Raw genomic sequence first — 21,863 nt, forward strand, 5'->3', positions numbered from 1 at the left:
ATTGATCTTTTATTCATTTAGTATCGTTACCTTGATTAATTTTCCTGTTCTGCAACGATAATCGACACTTCCTTCATTAGTGTCAATGATCATATTATGCACTGTTTACTTCTGAATCAGCATTTACTTGGACTACTGTAATAGAGCACTTGTGTGAATTACAGGTATCACGGGTTTCACGCAGTGCTCGTGCGAGGTTTAACGTTACTCAGGATCGAAGTATGCATTACGAAGACGTTCTCAGAGACAGGAAACAAAGATAGCATATAAGTCTCAGTCCCATTATTGACCCCTTTATTTTCTGACTAAGTGTATTTATTTTTGGTTTAGAGCAATATCAATTTTTTTGTACATGTCACAGTAAAAACATGAAGTTTAATTACTGTAGACACTTAATAGTCAATCAAGTGGAATATAAATTGGAAACTTGGAATTAAGTACAGTACCGAGCATGGTAGACTTCCCCAAGAACGATGGCGATGCCATAAGTCCCCGTGTTCCGAAGCTTTCATCCCTCCCCCTAGATGGTCCTGGGGAAAATGACGATGCAGGGAAAAGGGTCCCATAATATAGGTCTCTAGCCTCCCACCACTCGCGGTACGAAATTTTACATTTAATAATTAAAAATTATATTATTTTATTTCTAAATAAAAAGTGATTCATGATGGGCAAATTTACAATTGAATACCGTTATCTAACGCGTTGATAAGCAAATGTATGGAAGTCGCGTCGCGTCGTAGCGAAAGGGTTAAATCAATGGAACGTTGCACATTACAGAATCGCAATCCTTTCACTCGTTCAGATATTCCGCTACACCTATTCGCTCTGCTCGTTCAGCGAGATTGCCTTCTAGAAAATGAATTATCGCGATTCCATTGTTTCGAGGAACGTGATCGTCGAAGAGAAAAATCACCGCTGGAAGTGCCGTGAAATTGTGTAATTCTACGGTACGTTAAAAGTAAGCTCGCGCATTTGGGCCACGACGGGACGCGGTGCATTCTACTAGTGCGTACCGATAACGTGCCAATGATAATTGGTGGAAATTAATTAGCAATACTCGGTAAACTTAGCATCCCGTTGACAGCCGGCATAATCGAGGCGTATCTTAACGTTGGCACACCGAATGAATTATTACCCACTGCGGAATGAGTTGCAAAGTATTTATATGGACGACTGGAGAAATATTGGCACAGATGTAGAGTTAACGCGCGAATTCTTTATATTCTACACCTCTCTCGTCGGTATGAAAACTTGTAACACATAGGGTGGACAAATAACTTTGATCACCTTAATTAATTAATAAAGTCAGATATTCAAATTTCCAGATGGAAAGCTTTTCTACATTGAAAAAATAGGGGATGTCGAACCTTCCCCTCTGAAAAGTTTTATTTATTCCGAGTACAATTAAACGGCATTTAATTGTAAAGGAAAAGGGCAACAATATTAAGAATCATTTTTCAAACAGAAGTTCGTTTCTCCACCATTTAAAAAATATTAAACATAAAATGTCTGAATAAAATGAACAGTTATACCAAGATTTCTCATTTGCCGTCCCATTCGCACGTTTAAAATGCAATAGCTTTCACGATAAATTCAATTCAGGACATAAAAGAAGCCTCGTTTTAGATTTTTTATATTTTTCGATTGGCCGCGGTTTAATCTGCACGAAATAAAAGTTTATTCCCCGAAAAACACGGCAATATTTCCAACTTTATTGGGATATTTCTGTAGAGCCGTTGCACTAGGTGGCCAGTAAAAATGGAAGAACCATTCGCTGTTAAGAGAATCCCAACGACCCTACATTCCATCTTTCTTTCTAACACTAAAAAACATATCCGAGGAAGGATGTCTAAATCGGTCCAACGACCTGCTATATTTAGAAACAAATGTATTTTTCTCGCCACACGACTGCATCCCGACATTACATCTTTTTATCTTATTTCATATACCTTTATTCTAACATAAGTAGAAGATAAAACCAGGTGAAATAACGTATATCGTTTCTCTTTCGAATAACCTGTTGGCTACCTGAAAGATTCTACCACAGGAATCTATAAATTTTAACCAGTTTTCACTAAATTTCGCATTTCTAAACAAATTTAGAAAATGAAAATAATATGAAATACAAAATTAAATTACAATAGGGGCTCTCTCCATGGTCCGCCGTCCGAGGATTAAACGACGAGTAATTACACGAAGATAAACGTTCACCTTTGTATTATGTAATTAAATCTCTCTAAACAATAATTATTTATAGCGTACCACATTTTTGCACAGGTATTTATACATTTTTTTTTAAGCAGCCATGAAATCCACGGCATACATTAACCATGAAAAATCACATCATACTACTTTGATCCTTGCAAATGTTCTTGCATCAGTCCACATACTTTCATTTACAAGAATTTTCTATAAAACCTTGAGACACCGTTTGATGAACGAGAAATCGTGTAACATTAATCCTTAGAGAGTGTTCTTTAAGGAACTTTGACGCGTTGTTTATCCTTATTATTTTATCCATCGAAATGCAAAAAAGTCGTATCGCATTTGTAAAATTATTCCTTCTTTCATCACACAGGATTCACGATACTCTTACGGAATCTAATAAATACAGGATATACGAGGAGGGCTGGTGCCTTCTTCGGAACCTGACAAAAACATTCTTGCCCGTTGAGCTGTGAACCTGCCCCCTTCAAGGAACACGCTTTCAATATTCCTGTGCATTGAACTACGATTACGAGTGTGTTTCGTTGTGTACGTACATGCCTTTAAGACTTTTATACCCTGCTGCCAGCACATTCAACTTCTTTCACGTGGAAATATTGAAAAGGGAAAAGGAACACGCGCGCTTTATAAAGAATTAACGCGTTCCAACGGGATCTATCAAGAGTGAAGAAAGAAGAAAAAATGATACATAGCACCATTGTCCAAATGCCATGAAACCAGCTTGAACTTTATCATTTATCCCCTAGGTACTTTATAAAATAGGTATGTGTAATATAATAGCTGAGAATTGCTGGATTGTAAAGATTACTCTGCTATGTTGAAGACTAAGATAATTTAAATTTCATATTCCCATTTTTAATTTTTAAAATTGAAACAATAAATTTTTTGCTAACTATCGAAAAAATCATAGTCGAAGGGGTTAATGTTTTGGGGCCCCCATGGGTGATTGAAATTTATTCTAAATAAAAATTAAATAATATTTCATCGTAAAGCGAAAGGACAACAGTAAAGAAAATGTCATTAAATATTTTTTGACGTGAAGGGGGTTCCCTTAAAGCTCCCCTTAATCCGACGCTGTAGATCTCACGTATGACAACGGAATAAACCGTACAGCAATATTGACATTAACAATCCCCCTTTTTCCTTAATATTTATGGGTACGGTGTGTACGTAACTGCGACCGGGACCTTGGGACCAACTGTCTCGCTTTAGTGCCATCAGCGAAGTTTTATGTAAGGTAATTAATCTGTCAGCACTCGACGTCATAAAGCAACAATAATGTGTATTATTTAAGTGCGATCCAAGGAAGGCAATTGATCTTCCAAGGTGGTCAATCGCGTTATCCATCTGGCTCGAATTCTTATCGTTCAAATCACGTGAAAGTAAAAGAGAAATTAAAGAAATGATTAATTTCAATTTTAAAATAAATTCAGTTTAAGCTTTTAAAATTAAAAATGGGAATAAGCTAGAATTAAGGTATAAAATTTAATTTAAATTATCTTAGTCTTGAACATAGCAAAGTAAAAATGAGAAAAATCAGGAAATTATGGAAATATCCTTTCAAAAATGAGTAAACATTATTTTTAATCTTTTAAAATATTTATAAATAATGAAAGTGAATTAGAAATATTTAGTAAGCATTAGGGAAAAATTGGGGCATCAAGAATTAAGAATGTTTAGTACTAGCAGGTAATATTTGTTACGGAGGAATTGCAATTTTTACACCGAAGGAAAATTAATTAATAGCTAAATGAAACTTTTTAACGAAACAGGCTACAATGCATCTGTAATGTCATAGACACACCACTTTACCCGTCTACGGTTAATAGCGCGTGAAATGTGCTTTTATTGCGTTAAGTTCGTTCTCGTTTATTACTAAACCATCGTGAATCACTCATTCGTAGCATTTTTGTTCTAAATACGGGGAGATAATCATTGAATGCCTCTATCAAAGTAGAATGGAATCTTTGCAAGACGTAATACTCTCGTTCGAAATGTACTAACATTAAAGCTATTTAATTGAGGATTCTGTGAATAACATTGACGTAACTAGGATATTTTGGGGTAGGGTCAGGTCCCCTAGAAATTTCGGAATTTCAAAAATCTGATTCCAATTCATTTTCAAATTCTAAAATTGTGGTATTTTAGAATTTTCAAATCTTAAAATGATGAGGGGGCCAGTTGTTACAAAGTAGAAACTATAACAATTTTAATAACAAAATACAAAATTTCTTTAAATAAATTAATACCCAAACCCATGCATATAAAGTTTACTCTGAGCGTAATAAATGCTTCTCATATTTGTTTTCTCGTAATGAAACACAATCACTGTGTCATGAAAGTGTGAACTCCTGCAATCGTGACGGCGATATGACCCACTTCCGGTCTGACATGAGATACAAATCGCTCGTATGTCTCGCAATTTAATTATTACATTGTCATTCATGGTAAAAAAGTTAATCCTTTATAAACCAAATTTTCTACGTTTTCAAAAACAAATTGTCGAAATATGTACAGAAAAATTATAAAATTTCCTCCAATACTCTATAATTTAATTATTATAATATATGATGAAGACTGGGAAAAAATGAAGAAAAAAAGTTTTGTACTTTTAACAGAAATTTAATATTTTATCTTAAAATTGTTAAGAAAAGATTCTTTAAAGAGAGTAAGAATGAAATAAATATATATGTTTCGCGATGCGAAGAAACGTGCTAAATCGACCGATGGCGGGAGATATTTCAAAGAAAGAGGAAGTTGGCACAAGAATGACACTCGACTTCTTTCACGCTATCTCTTCCATCGAAAAGGTGCTGAATTTCCGATATAACACTCTTATGATCGAAGATACACGCGAGCCATGAAAGGAGGAAGACTTGATCTATTTTCCTTCATTTTTCCTCATCTTTCGCATACTCTTAGAAAAGAAGCACCATGTATCTATACATTGAAGAATACACCTTTTTTCTCTGTACATACCGTAAATTAGATTTACTCGAATAATTATAATTAATTAACTATATTTAAAATTACATCGACTTAATGAACCAAAGATTAATTCATCGAAGCAATTATTAACAAAATTACAGTAATTAATTACTATTACATTAATAGTCACTGTGGAGAAAGAAATTTATAGAATAGAACGCTCATTGTTTCGAGGGGGGTGAATCAGCCCCATTAAACTTAACGACGAATTTCGCGGACATTTACATTTCGCCAGGAGTGAATCGTAAATTTTCCAGCAACGAATCGGCCAATGAAACCCAGAATTCGTTTGAATTTTGCTCAACTAAAATACACGTTTTTATTGCCACCGTTCCCTCCTCTGTTGAGCGGTGTCTGTTGATCTAGCGTTTAAAAAGCTATAAATTTCTCAGCTGTTGCCGTTGATTACTTTGTCGTTAATAATCCAGCATGTGACTACGCTTTATCACATCATGGTCACTTTAATCTTCGATGCTGGCTCGTCGAACAACGATACTATTTTTGAGATACCTAATAGCTATCGATGACGACGATCTTCTTTGAGTACAGATGAGAAAGATATAACATTAAAAATAATTCTTCCTCATCGTGAAAATTTTCCTTATTTTTCATAATGGAGTTTTATAAACACGGTACGACAGGGATATAATAAATGCCCTTGAAGAACAAACGGGATCTTCCAGTCTATTAAAATAAATTGTTACACGAGATCAAAGTCGTGCGACAAATAAAATGCCGGCTGTCATCGTTTTACTGTGCGTCCCGAGTTTATCTGCGCTCTTGATAGACTATTCAATGTTTTTGTCATGTTGAATGTTGTACCCTTGCGAAACATTTGACGCATCGAAAACACGGTTTAATGAGAGACGTAGTTCGTAAACTTTTTACAAGACGGTTAATAATAACCGTGAACTTGAGACATCTTTCGCATTAACCCTTCTGCTAATAGTCAAAATATTTGAAACTGTTTTTGGTCTTCTGGGATGAATCAACTCTCCATTCGAATTTTAGAATTTCAATTGTTTTATTAATTTGAGCGAAAAAAATGATTTGCTAGAAATTGCTAGAAATTGCTAGAAATCGGATAATTTATTACGGCACTTGCTGAAATAAATATTAATCTTTCTTTCGAGTGTACTCCGGAAACACGTGCTCAAATACAAATCCCTTTACCGAAAACGTTTTAAACGCGCCGCTCCTCGCACATGAATTTTACGCATAAATCTTGCTACCACACGACAGCTCACCCTACTTCTTTGCTTAAATTTATCGTGGAGCGGGCAGCATCTGCTGCGGCACCAAAGGAATCCATAAATTCTATAATTTTCTATGTCACGTGATAACAAATTGAGCCGAGATAAGCTGAAATAAGTCCAGAAGCCTTTGGTCCTCGGCAACTGTCAACTAAATCAACAAGAATTCCTTTTTATGGGGCCAGTTTTTCTTTAATTCTGCTTCTGCCATCTACATTTATTCGTTATTAAAATTAGGTATAGTTGAAAAATTTTCAAAAGTAATTCTAATTAGAAGTAACTAAGGTCACTCCTTCGGTACCTTAATTCTCGATGAGAAAAATAATCTACATTCTTCAGAATTATTTTTCCATAATTAATAATGTCAGAAAAAATGTATAAAAATTCTGAAACTTAACACAGAACCTCAGAGTACACGTTATAGCTCCATAAAACATAGCATTCTTTCAGATACATCCTAAAGTACAGAGAATTTCCTGTCGTTATCGGTTTAAAAGGTGAAACCTGGCACAAATTGCTCATCGTTATCCTTTTTTTTCTTTAGTACACCTACACGAGTCGCATTATGAGCCACAATATCAGAGAGAACGGTGGATAACAAGGGGAAAGGGCCAAAGATAAGGCAGACACGGTAGCTAGGCTCGCTTCTGTTCGGTTTCAATGTCGACGATCCTATACCACCCTCTTTCCATCAACGTTCGCCAACCATAAATATTATTCCCACCGGGATGAGCTTTTTCCTTCGATAACGTTGCCTCGTGCCATGTCAAGTAATGCGCCCAACTGTCTGGAAAGTTTTGGCCTACGGCCAAAGATATATTATTGAAAGAGAGGATGGGAAGAAGAAGAGTTTCAGTTTCTGAGTACAGCAGCATCTTTCCTCGAGCTCGACGCTGATCAAGCTTTCATTGCGTTTTCTTAGACTCAAGCCTTTTCAGCTTTCCAACGTTTCAGACACGACAGCTTTGAGACTTTATGCCTCAGACACGTGTCTCGATTGCCTCTTCTCTTCGCCAATCTTTCGGTAAATTCGGATGATTTTAGAATATTTTCATTAATTAATTCCTCAGCACACAAACACAAAAGCTACCTATAGTAATTGGACACAGCATCTACTCTTTACAGATTAGAGTTATGAAAATTTATCAAGATACTTGTTGCCTACATTAATCACAAGATTGAAATCAAGAACGAAGAAAAACAGCAAGAAAATTCCAAGAAACTGTGAAACAGTATCTCCTTTTAAACTAGCCAGATTTATAGGAGTCGCGGAAACTCCTCTTCTCATTTGCATTTCCTTCGTCTCGCTTTTAGATCAATAGCAAACGCAAACTGCAACCGGTCGATTTAAATACAATGAGACGTAAAGTAATCTCCAACAGCGCAACGCTTGGAAAGTCCGCGAAACTGCCATTACCGTTCCTTAATTGAAACAAAAGTCGTCGCTCGAATTACGAGTTTAATTTTGCCAAGCTTTCGCAGCAGCGTCTCGAAATCGAGATAATTACCTTTCCAGATTTGTTTCCTTCTTTCGTCTGGGCAACTTGAAAAGCAATTTGATAAGGATCGACCGACTTGTACCCGTAGGGAATCTTCCAGATTCGTTTCGAGAAAGCCAATAAACGGGCTCGATCGATCTCGGATAATTCAGTTAAACGGGCTATCGGTTCAAACGATCGCATCTGTTCTTCCGATTAACTGGTTTAGTTGACGAATTGACCCGACTGTTAACCCTCCTAGACGCGTGGGACAAACTTTTCCCATCGGGATTTCGATGCCTCTTTCCAGCATTAAAAATTAGATATTTCATATAAAAGATTGTAAACATTTGAAATAACTCAAAATTTGAAAAATATTTTAAGTTAAATAGGTTGAATTGGCCTGAACAGCCAGAAAACAGATAAAACGAAGGTGCCTTTTATGCGAGCTGAGAAGTAAAAAAGAAAAGAAAAGAAAGGTAGAAGATCTCAAGGAATATCTGGTTCTATCGTTCAGTGGGCGATCTTAAATTTTAGAATACCCTTTGAAGAGTTGTTATGGAGCCAAGTGGTAGCGAAACGTTGCCTTCTCGACGTTCGTTGCCACTTTATGCTGAAACTCTTCAAGGTCGCGGAAAAGCCAAGCTCCTTCACCAGGTGAAGGTGGCCTTTCGCACTCTGCCTTGGTTAATCGAACGAGACAATGAACGCCATGCTACAACTTTAGATCCTTTGTATCTTTTACTGAAAAATAACCGTTTATTTAGTTATTCGATGACTCGAATTGGTAAAATAGACTCGAATACCATTTTAAGGAAACTAGTCGCCAAGACCGTTTTGAATTTTACGAATCTTTCACTTATTTTTCGATTCTACCTTACCGTCACGTGACACACGACCGTCGAGCCCGTCGCGCGGGTTGTGAAACAGTGTCAGTGACCGACAGCCTTAGGCTTGTGAGACCGCTTTGCACGGAGCATCGTGTCTCAAAGTGATTTAAGTATCGCTCACATAAAAAAAAACCCTCTGATGGTTGTTAACGCGGTCTTTTGCTTACAATAGGTTCCACTAACAATAAGGAAAATGGCGATATAGGGAGAGGAGCCAAAAAATTTATTAATTTTCTTTATTATTAAACTTTCTTGCGTTTAATATACTGTCGACTACGTCAAGTAAATATACATAAATCTATTTGTTTATTATAACAAATAAAATTTTTAATATTCTAAGGAGAAATATTTGTCAGAACTCTGATGGTTAATTTTTCTGAAATTACACAAAATATCTATAACTTTCCCTTAATTTCCTGTCCGTCCAGTAAAAGATAATAGACTCAATTTCCTATATAAGTTCGAGGGAAAATCATTTCCCAGTTTCTCCTCCCAAACTTCAATCGTTATCGAACTATCTCATCCACTAATAATCTATTCAAGATCAGAATCCCAATTACAGAGCTCCACGTTTTACTCCGTTCTTCCAACTACTTCGCCAATTAGCCTCCTTCCTAATTAACCTTTCCTTCTCATTCGCCGATACTGTTCGAAGCTCCAATTAAACGCGAGAACTCGTGGCCCGAGTCTAGCGGAGAAAAGTTCTCCATAAAAGCTGTCGGTGAACGAGTACTCTAACAAGTACATATTCTGCTCGAGTGTATTAAAACCTAATAAAACTTTTATTATTTCAAATATCAGTATCTACCGATAACTATTAGAGTTTGCAAATTTACTCCATCGAAGGGATGATTAAAAAAAATTTCTTATTTAAAAGAAGAAATTCACGAAAAGACCCGATACCAAATTTGAGGACAAGATTACCATTTATTACCAAATTTAACAACTTAAAAAAATCCTGCCTGATCCATAGCTAAACTTATTCTTGCAAGACAAATTATTTGACTGTGGTTGTGGTAATTAGTTACAAAGTATACAACGATGTAACACGAGCCAAGTGTCGTAGATCGATCTCAGTATCGATCCGAAGTTGATCCGGTAGCGGTCGCTGGCCCTGAGAAAGCCTCATCCCTCGAGATCGAGTCCGAGACGTGGTTTGGCACTGACCCACACACCTTATGGTTGGCCCACTTTATGTACCTTCGTGGCAACATCGTGGCCAGTGTTGCCAATAATTACGCGTTTGCCGGGGTTTTCCCCTCGATCGAATTTCTTCCATCTGGATATCCCTAGATTTCCTCGAATCCCTAGAAATCTTCGCGCCTATGGCTTTCGTGCCGGTAGAAAAGGAAAGTTCGATTTTAACGTCATATTCTTTTTATTGCCAGTAATTCGGGTTTACGATGCGAAACTCCTTTCGGAGAAAATAATTGGATAGGGGAAACGGAAATGTAAAATATCACCGACAATTTCAATCACGATTTCATCTCTGCTTCTTTTTATAATAATTAAAGAAAGACAGTTTTTTCTTGTTTAAATGAAATTTGTAATAAAAATTGATTATTCCGTCAACGTTCGTGGGAAAATTAATTTAACCAGGCATCAGAGGAAAAGGGCTTCGTTGATCGTTTATCCAGATGACGAGGGGCGTGTGTACACACCCCCCGTAATCAAAGATCCTCTAATTGATTCGCTTTGCATTAAATGTGGGATAAAAACGTGACCCAGATGATTGACTGGAACAGTGACCAACTGAAGCATGTAAGCACGACGAATTATATGGATGCTTGGCCAACCGGAAGGACCGTAATGCCTTATTGTGGCAAAAAGAAAAGATTTATCCACTGCATCTAATTTTTCATTCATCGTCAGTGTGCTAAATGCAGCAGCGTTTTGTTTTATGAAATGGAGAACAATAGTTGGATCTCATTCGTTTAGAATTTTCAATGCATTATATCCAACAGCTATTTTAAAATAATGCAATTTTACATAAATCGTGTTTTTAATTTTACTGTTATAAGATATTATGATAAATTCTAAATCTGAATAGGGAGAGGAGAAGGTTGTAAAGACAAGAGACCTGTGTACCAAGAATCCGATCAATTTATGTGTCAGGCAATTAAGATTTAAATAGCTGGATCGACTTGTGCGACAGGTAAGAGAGATTTAAATACCTGAATCGACTCGTGCGACAGGTAAACAGAGATTTAAATAGCTGGGATCAACCACTCTACCTGCACACCGTGATCATGTTCGTTCGATTGATCTTACAGGAGAGACAGGTAAGTAAGGAACGAAGGAAATCCTTGAAATCTGGTGGTGAAAGGATAAGATCCTAACAAAAGAAGCGTTTACACCGAGGTAAAGTTAATACAATAATCCCAGGAATTGCTGTACTGGACGAGCTACGTAGATTCCTATTGTTTTCTCTATTCCGTTATCCATTGACGAACAAGTGGAACTAGAGGAGGGATCCAGCACACGATGATTCTTGCAAAAAGAGAAATTGCGATCGTGAGAATGCTGGTAATATCCTGTCTTTCGTGAAAATCGATGCTGACGAAGGAAATTAGAATTTTATTCAAGAAAAAAGAAAATTAATCTATCTATAGCTTCTCAAAAAAAAAAACTCGAGTCGAATTCTTCAAAAATTATTCTCTTCTAAAAGATGGTAAAATATTTTTGAAACCTATCGTATTTTATAGAAAAATTAACACGAAAGATTTTGAATATTATTTTTTTCTCCTACATCACTGATCATTTTGTTCACGTGCCACGGAACAGGCTAAGAGTCAACCGGAAAGCTCAGTACTCTGTTGCTCCGAGGCGCGATTTAAAACTGTTCCGGCGAGGTGGAAGCGGTAGCTGCTCACTGAATGCCTTATGAACCAGACGAACGGACATCCTGACATTACGTAACTTCGCCCCCCAGGTTAACAAGCAACGGAGTAACCTTCTAATATTTTCCAACCTCGTCTTCCTCGTTACTATTTCATTCGGCCTTTCTCCGTTTCGAAGAAGTTACCTTCTTCGTGACCGAGCTGCAACGCCGTCGCAACACGATCCACGAATCAGGTCAAAAGACGAGGCTCGTGTGCCAAACTCGGCTTGGTCAAAATCAACGCCTACATATTGCAGGATTTACCGAATATGCTGACCAACAATCAGCCCTTGAACGTGAAACCGTTTGTAACACGAGAAAGTATAACACACGGTTATGTACAGTTTCGTTGAAAAGGCTTTAAAAAAATTATTTGCAATTTAATATTAACATCAGAATGAAAATTTTTCATCATTTTCCTTAGGGAAGCATGATTTGATCGCGAGTGTACAGTTTGCTCGAATAGTTCATAGCGACGTTAAATAGCTAGGACAAACGGTTTCTTCGAACATCACACCTTCTCGAAACTGTTAGAGCACACATTTACCGTAACATTAAACTGTCGAGTGGGCTGGAGACTAGCTTTTTCTTCGATTTCTACTTTAAAGGAAACGTGATTGGTCCTCATATTTCGAGGTATTATAACACTGATAGATAGGGTGGTAACAAAAAAACAGATGATTCAGTGTGTTTCTTACAAGCGAAGAGAAGAGATACGGTGATTCGATTGATTTCGTCTTTGAAACACCAGTTTGTAAAGTTCTATTACCGTCTTTGGAGTAGGCCGATGCGAATGCGAAACACGTGTGCTGTTAATTTGTTACGGGCTGGGTTACGTAGCGACTGAGAGACCTGCGAAACACGCTCTCTCCGCATCAGTGCCGATACAAAGAAAAGTCGAGAAATTTAGTTTCACGCTATATCCGTGATCGCAATAATAACGATTCTCTGGTGGGTTTAGAATCAACAAGGTGCTATGTACACCCTGGGGCAACGGAGGTCAATTTGATTTAGTTCTAGGGAGAACCTAAGATAGATCTATCGTTGCAAATAAAAAATAAAAGAATAAAACGGAACGGTGAAATATTCCCTTTTGTACGTCCCTAGAAAAAAATGGCGTCGTGGAAAAAAAGAATTTTAATTTAGAAAAATATAATAAAGTGGAAATGAAAATAGTAATTTAGATGAAATTTGATCGAAGGCTTTCATACAACTACAGTTCGACTTTTCCCCGCTTACCATTGAATAGTTAATCCCTATTTTCGTTTCGACGATATACATACACGTTCCATGGTATTTTATTTAGCCCCACCGAACCGTAACAAAATCCCTCGCCACGATCCTAGGGTAAAATCCCGTATCGAGGACTACGATTGGTCGGCACTTGATTGAATTGGTGGTCAGTACCGGGCATTAGGTTCACCATCCAAAGGATTGAATTTCTGTCACAATTATCGACCCCTTCCAACCACCCTCTTTCTATACGTTTGTATATGGTACATCTATACGAGAGATTTCGTTCGAAACCGATACGGTCTAAGCGCAGCTGTGGCCTTTTCTGTAGCCAGAATAAATCTAAACTTACATTTAAATTCAACTATGGATATCTGGCTACGATGGATACATGTATTTTCCAGGGGTCGTGTCTGGTATTATAGATAACTGAATAATCATCCAGACAAAGGGTGTTTTCGAAAGGCTATCATTTAAATTGATGGAGGGTAACTATATTTTAATAAAGATTTTAAATACTTCAGCTTTGAAATTTAATCTAAGAAAAATGGGATAAAGAAACCTGTTCCAGGACCACTCTGGCCCCTTCCTAGTTACGCCACTGGTGGTAGTTGCAAATGCAGGAAAGAGAAAAAGAAAACAATAAATAACAATTATGTAATCAACAGGTCGCAAACCTTCAGACCGTTTATCATTGAAAACTTAACAGGCTACGACACCGATTGGCATCAAAGTAATGAAAAAGTAGCCTCCGTTTTCTCGCCTCGTTAAGCATCCTTGATCGTATTTCATTCGGTTCGTCTAAAAGCCAGTGGGTAATTGCAAAACGATCCATAAATTTTATCGGGCATTAATTATTGGGAAACTCCGTAAAAAGGAAAATCGTCTTAATTAACCCACTAAAGAGGATCCGACTGGCATGATTTACGAAATCGCATTTCAATCCGATATGTCGGTCGGGTTCATCGAAAATTTGCTCACATTCCCGATGAATTTCTTTGATGGTTGGACAGCTTGGAAATGAAAATAAAAAAAAAGAGTGTCACGGTCGAGCCAGTGGTACCGATTCGCGTGCACTTTCGTCGTTAAACCGCAAGAAGAAAAAAGAAGAACGTGAGATGAATCTGGTGGCGATCGTCCTGCACGATCGAGATCGACGCCGAATCCGATATTCCGATCGAGCCCACGTTAGAAAGTGTTGTACAATCGCTGGGTTAACCCCGTGTGTATGACTATATACAGAATGCAAATCTATGCACACAATGTGCACTCGCGTGTGAAGTAATATTAAGGCAAGCAGTTATTCGTGCTGTTGCCATAATACCTAACACGCGCTCATAAAAGTAAAGTAAAATAGCATACATGATATATAAATTTGAAGCTTAAGATTTAACCTTAAAGTAAAAAGTCCCTAATTTTCCCTAGGAAAAAACTTTATCCTATTAGATTTAATACTGTAGAGACAGGTGTAGGCATAATTATCCATTTCATTCATTATTATCCTAATAAATTCGCTTTGAAATGAATACTAAACATAGTAACTCTGGATGATTGAGGTTATGGAATCTGATTTCCCTACGCCGCCATTTTCCCTAGAGAAGCCTACTATTCTTTATAAAGAACATCGTCCTGTACAGTACTGAGCATAGTAGGCTTCTCTAGGGAAAATGGCGGCGTAGGGAAATCAGATTCCATAACCTCAATCATCCAGAGTTGCTATGTTTAGTATTCATTTCAAAGCGAATTTATTAGGATAATAATTCTACAGCATTAAATTTAATAAGATAAAATTTTCTCCTGGGGAAAATTAGGAACTTTTTACTTTAAGGTTAAATCTTAAGTTTCAAATTTATATACCATGTATGCTATTTTACTTTACTTTTATATAGTGATGTAGTGAAAAATTGATGGATAAACTGAAAGAGCTCGACGAGTAGGGACATAAAACGGAACGGTTCGTCATAGACAGTCATAATATTGTCATAAGACTTACACCTGCGTGACTGTAAGCTGCACCGACAGCTTTAGTAAGAAGAACGAGTCAAAGTACAGGAGGCTCACGACGAATGATCGCAATCTACTTTTCTATGGCCTCGACGCGACCTGAACGCGGATCCTGACCTCCATTAACCTGGTATCTCTGACCTCGAGGGCCGAACTTGTCTTCGGGACACACTTCTTATCGATCAGCTACTCGAAATTTTAGGACTCGGTTTACGGAACAGGTATCGGCTTGTAAAACATAACCAGAATATTACCGGGAAAATAAGGAAAAGTACTTCGTCCCATAAAACATTTGAAATTCGAGTTTCCTACTTACAAAGAAGTTTCCACGAATTAATTATTTTATCAAACGACGATTAACCATTAAATTTCAAAAACCTTTACAGAAACACCCTGTATATGGTACAAAAATAAAGCAAAAACTTGCAAAGAAGATAAAAACTTTGGTATACCCCCTAATAAGTTCGTGGATATGCGATAGAAAGTTCAAGGTTTATCTTGAAACGATACAACGTTTTAATTGTCGAATAACTTGTTTTGTGTACTCAATTTGTATTTTTCTGAGATACCACTGATCATTGCAACAGACTAAAAATGAATGTTCAATGATCGTATAATGGATTGTTATTGTAATGACGACTGGAATGTTAATTACAAAGATAAGTTAAAGAAATAAAGTTTATAAAAATGTTCCCATTTTATAACTACCCTTATAACAAATATACTCACGATCAGTGCCTGTCACCCTGGTGAGATAATAGTACATATATCCATATAAAAATTTGCCCACTCAAAGATGGTGTAGTTTTTATTACACGATTTTAATAATTAAATTTCAGGTTTCCTTGGGTATTAACCACCCTTAGCGGTAGCCCAACCTCGCCCTCCTCTCAGTTTTCCTACCGGTCAAATTTCGTTTTATAACCCTTCTAAAATCCTGGCGAACCAATGGGAAATCGAAACTGTAGGTACAATACCTATCCGAACCTATCACAAGGAATTATTTATCCCCGGTCGTTTGTCCCACGAGAATAATCTGTTTACGATCCGAGGACCGTTTCCACGTTAAACTTGACTTTGTCTCTCTCCGTGGGTCAAAGCTGGTAATTATAAAATTTAGCGTATGGAAATGGTGTTCCTGCGTTTCCCAGGCTACGCAAGCGACCGTAAAATACCGTTAGAGGGATAATCCTACCTGGTTGTAGGAACATTGTCTTTCTCAGCTTACAATTAATGCAGAAAGAAGTTAAAGGATGAGAACCTCTGGAAACCGTACCGGTCGGTATTTTGTATGCTTTGGGGATGAGTCCTCATCGAGGAAAGATAATGAAGCAAGGAACGATGATAAACTGGCGTAGTGGGAAGGGGGGACAGATAATACCGTAAAAAGTTAGGAACTTAATGTCTTTGACCATTAGAAGAGAGTCACAGGCAGATATACGTTCAACGTCAGATTAACGTCCAACTCGCGGTGAAATATTTCCGCTTCCTTTTCTCGTCTGGTTCTCCCTGGGTGTACGACTCATCCTTTTAGTCCAGAGGGAACAAAGGGGACCGATATTTCCGGGACGGATTATTGAGTTTTATTGGCGGCTCGATGAACCTCGCCAGATAGGATTTGCAAAGAAACAAAAACACCATTTCGTGCTACGGTTTTAATCGATCATCCATACGTGTATCCTGGATGTTCTGGTTACACGCGTGTAGTCGTTGATGGAAATTCTCTTCCGTCGAGTACTATCAATTTCGGTACAGTGATTGGAAATATGCAAAAGTTTTAATCTTCTTTTTTTACTGTCATGATGCAATTATTATTCTGATATTTTGTTTCTTTACAAACCTATCTTACGATCCAATTAAGATCTTAATTAAGAATATTATTATAATTAATTTTTAGCGTTAATGACGGTCGCAGGATCAATTGTGATTCTAACCTAAAAAAAGTGTATTGTACGCTAACTTTGATATATCAGAAATTTGAAAAAAGGAGATTAATCCTCCCGTATAGGTTATTGACGCGTTTCAAAATGGCGCAGTAGCGTCGGCTGGTAGCCGGTAGTCCGCTTACGTTCGTCACTGGGTTAAATATCGTAACTCCGAAACGAATGACTTTCTACGAGATTTTCGCATTTCCTGCTTTCTATTCTCGGTTTCAAGCTGCGCGTGCACACACGGATCGTATTTTATTTTCTTCCGGTACGCTCCTCGGACGTGATGTATCTCTCGTGTGAATGAACAGCAAACGGCGAACGAGAAGCAGAATAATTACGCAAAGAGCCGTGATATCAACAGCCGGCTGTGCTTCCAATACATCGCGTCATTTGTTTACAAACATACATGCGCTACCGTCCACTCCGAACTGCCATTAATCGAGATAGCAAACGGTCAACGTAACTGTCTCAATCATCGCGGCCATCGATTTATTGCCCGTAACAATAACCTCAATCCACTTGTCGATGTTAGAATCGCGGAAGTATCGCTGACAAATACCACGGAACCCTTCCACAATCAGGCCAAGCTACTTATCTAATGTACACAAATGTGTGCCTTGCTAAAATTTACAAGAAAATATTCATTCTATATCATCTACTTGCTTCAATAGGTTATATCAACACTTTGGAATTTAATTGCAATTTGGTTCGTTAACTGTGGGGGATACAGAGTCAATAATAATCTAGATTAACTAAATTTATAGAAATTTGCTTTGACGAAAATTGCACACTCAAACTTTGCTATGCTTAAAATTTCGAAATTAAATTTAAATTACCATTAACTCATTAACCCCCCTTAAATATCCTAAATATTGCAATAAATAGCGTAGTAATTATTTATTAATTATTTTTGTTTCTAATTTTCATTTACCTCTAAAAATATAGTACTTGATTTTTCTCAAGTGTTAACTAGTTAATTAAACATTTTTTCACGTACATTATTAGGAGAATAATTTTGAAAACGTTCAAAACCGTCTAACCAGGAACAGCTGGATAAATAATTTGAAATACGAAGTGGAACAGTAGTTTCTTTCTGTTCAAAAGTAAACACAGTCCATTTAAATGGCCGACAGACAACTGGTTCTAAATATTCACTTTCAAAGTCTACACTAAAATCGCAAGAACGTCTTCTTTTTTTTATTCAACGTTTAATGACAGATCGTTACTTAACGACTCGTCAGAAAAAGTTATCGTTCCAGATGAATCGAAATAAAACAACATCAACTTATAAAACAGAACCACTCAGAACAGTACAAGTTTATTTCTTTACTATTCCTGAATAACTCGACACACAGCTATTATTTATGCATGCATCTCTATCCAGCTCTTTGAAAATTCACCCTTTAAAAAAATATGTAAAACCACTCGACAACACCGAGTTCAACGTTCCCAGTGTAATTTCAAAACAGGTAGCTAGAGAATAAATAAATAGAAAAAAAAATAAACTCACCATTCGAATTCCTGTCTCGAACCAGCTTTTTCGACGTTATCTGATGAAACGTCTATTGAGCGTGATCTTTTCCTCGTTCCTGGTTTCTCGCGTGGTTCGCGCCCTCTCTGGTCTATTTACAAACTGGCGAATCACTTTTCCCCGATGTCAACAAACACGGCCGTTACGCGTCAGTTTTTCTTACGATTCATACAACACTAGAACGATCAGCTGCGTACTGGTCAGGTACGAAAACGAAGAAACACACGTGGAAGGAGATAGAAAGAAAAAAGAATTCACTGTCACATGCACGAGGCGTTTCTTATAGAGGTAAAAGTCGGCCGATTCAGAGAACTTTTGTCACTAGCACGAGAAAAATCCTGTTACCCTGTCTATTCTCTGGTCACATCCTTGCTCGTGTCGAGGCGTCTCGTTTCACACGGTCTCCTTTCTTCGTGGTTAACTTCAGCCGAGGGCTACCTGATTCTCAAGCTACGGAAACGTGGCTCGCACCTGTTCCACCGATAGATCGTATTCGATCGTCGGCCCTGGTAAACGTGTCCTCTCGATTCTGTCCCGCGCACCGACACTTTCACGGGCTCTTCTTTTTTTCGGTTGGCATTCGTGCCACGTTCGAATCCCTCTTCTCGTTCCCGCCACAATCACCAGTTCTTTATTCCAAAATCAATCACCGATCCTTTACCGACGATCGATGCCACTTCGAAGAATGTTTCTCGATTGTTATATCGTTTTTACTTGTCACCGTTTATTACGTTCACGATGATTCGCGTAAAAAATAGAAAGTGTCCTTTTTTCGCGTTCCTTTCAACGTTCACGAATCCGTGATAGAATGTACGAACTACGACAGTTCAATGGCTGTTTATCCGTCGCGATCGGTTTCATCGGGATCATGATCCACGTTGAAACCAGTTTCTATTCTGGATCGAAGAACGGATACACGGGCTCGCGCACAGAGCAGCTACCTTCCGTTCGATGCAGACGTCGAGTGGCGACTGTCGTTTCTTCCGACACTCGGGCTGTTCCTGGCCTGTACCTTCCCCCTCCTTGTCGGCATCCAGTGAGCCGACTACACAACCACGAATTTATGCTATTACCGTATACCGCTGCCACCCCCTATGCTCCACTGCGCCTCCGCCTATGGCTACCGCTTCCCGGTGGCCTCTTCTCTTCAATCGCAGCCACCGTGACACGATGCTCCCTTTGCCTTCGTGCCACCACCATGCGCGATTGACCCCAAAAAAATCATTCAAAGGAATTTTTTTTTTCTCTATCGCGACTTTTAACACCGGAGATCACTGCTGATATACGTATCGAATTTTCTATTAATAATTAAGAAAAAATACAAATCTCAACTTTACCTCTTGGAAAGCAATCTTTTCAATCGATACCTATGCGAATGAAAAGTATTTATGAAATGGAGGGTGGCAATACAAATTTAAAATCCAGGTAAAAATATTTCTGACATACTCCTTTTGTTTAATTACTTTTCAACGGGGTAGATACCTAAATTCAAAAAATTGGTTCATCCAAGAAAAAATTCCCTAAACTTATATCGTCTTTACATCCACCTGTTTACCTGATTTCCCCCCAACCGTAATAAAAATTCTTGTTCCAGAATTTACCAAGGAATTAGCATATTTTCCTCGATTCACAAAACACACCCGTCCCCGTGAACGAGTATATTATATACAAGGGTTAATCCCTCGCGAAATTTGTCGGCGAGGGCACGATCTGGACATCGGTGGACTTCGTTAAAGTATCTCTCGGTCGGTAGCATCAGGTCCTCCCCCTTTCGACGTACCTCGATTCGCTTGGTGTTCGTGCGAAAACCGGCACGATCCTGCGTGTGCACGCACGTGCGTACCGTGCCACGCGATTCCAGTCCCCTGTGGAATAAATCAAGTGAAGAAAACCTGCCGGAAGGTATTAACGTTGGGGTCGGTTCACCCCGTGTGTTGTGTCCCTTCTTGCACAGAGTAGGAGAGGGTTAAACTATCCCCCTCGCCCCTTTATCGCGCGTCCCTGAAACGCCATGTACTCCCAAGGGATCTTCTCGTCTGGATTTACTCGACTGACGAGCGATCCTGCTCGCCGAGCGACTAAAGTGGACGAGAGTAATAGAGAGGCGCACTCGGTCAAATAGAGAAGCGACGAGAATTCGGCTGGTGGGAGATGATGGTTCAGAGAGGACGAGGGAATCCCTTATCAGAGGTCGCGCATGACGAGACAAGCTAATTGTGTTATCAGTGCACAACGGACGCTGCCTCTACCTCCTCGCCTCGTCCTTTCCGATCTACCAACCGTGAGTGTTTATTCTGTAAACTGTGCTAACATGCGCCCTGACCGTTCCTGTTCTCTGTGCGCTGAAAATTGCACGGAGAGCGAACAACGTTGCCCACGCTTTTCAGAATATTTTTCAACCCCCTTCCTACATTGAAGGAGGTAGGTTCAGTTGTTTGATCTAAAAACGAATTAACAGTTGCATTTTTCAATTTAAACTTACCACTTGTTATCGTACGAGATGCTAAATCCAGAAGATTCTACGCACTTCCATAGTAAATTTTTACAACGCTTCAAACAAATTCACTGCACGTGGTCGATGATCGTCCCTCGAGGCGGATATACGGGACGGTTCTGTTTATTTTGTAAACTTGGCCGCAGAAAGCCGCTATAATGCTCCGGCTACACGAGGAAAATTTCGATCCGGATAAAGGAACGTCCAAACAACGCAGCATCCACGATCCGAAACGTTGTATCTTTCGTAAGGCGTGATATTACGATCCATAATGTGTGGTTTAAAATTTTTTTAAAGAACCACCACGGTATCGACCATTATCGTGATTACTGTTATAAAAGTTCGAACCAGTCAACTTCCTACTTACATATATTTCCAATATGTTATTACGAATACGGCGTGGAACCTTGGTTGATAAACCTGGTTCAAAAATTAAAATTTCTTTTAAATAAAATTAAAGATAAACCTCCTGCAACGAGGGGCTCGGGGCTCCTCTTAATCCGGCGCTGGTTAACGGAGAAATATCAAAGAAAATTAAACTGCTGGTAAAAAAAAAAAGTGAAAATTATCGTATGGCGGTCTTTCGCGTACGATATCATCCCGTGGTATTGGAACTACGCAGACGGGTCCATTTATTATTCTATTAAATTCGTAGTTTCCCATTGGGGCACACCCCTGCCCGAAGTTATCTCTCACTCATGACTTAATGCGATATTCATACTACGGGAGGAAAGGGGAGAATAACTCGGGGGTCCGCTCCATATGCTGACTTGTAATTAAGTCGGACAGCCGTTAGATCTTTCATTTCTTTTTTTTTTTTTGTTCCTATACAAAGTGGTACAATGTTTATAGTATTCTTAAATGAATTTATTTGACAGCAATTTCTCAACGATATCATAATGCGTCAATGTTCCATGCGTAATACAAATTTAAATGGTACACAAGGTTGAACAT

At 38.3% G+C, this 21,863-nt stretch overlaps 1 protein-coding gene across 1 annotated transcript in view; it reads right to left on the reverse strand.

Annotated features, from left to right (window-relative positions):
* LOC114876590 (mucin-12-like) overlaps nt 1-19,404 on the reverse strand; it is a 30,459-nt gene extending 11,055 nt beyond the window's left edge. The window contains exon 1 of the mRNA XM_029188261.2: nt 18,395-19,404. The gene's annotated coding sequence lies outside the window, so the exon portion shown is untranslated. The remainder of the gene's footprint in view (nt 1-18,394) is intronic.
* Nucleotides 19,405-21,863: the final 2,459 nt, after the last annotated feature.

This window comes from Osmia bicornis, chromosome 11, assembly GCF_907164935.1.
Source record: "Osmia bicornis bicornis chromosome 11, iOsmBic2.1, whole genome shotgun sequence".
NCBI lineage: Eukaryota > Metazoa > Arthropoda > Insecta > Hymenoptera > Megachilidae > Osmia > Osmia bicornis.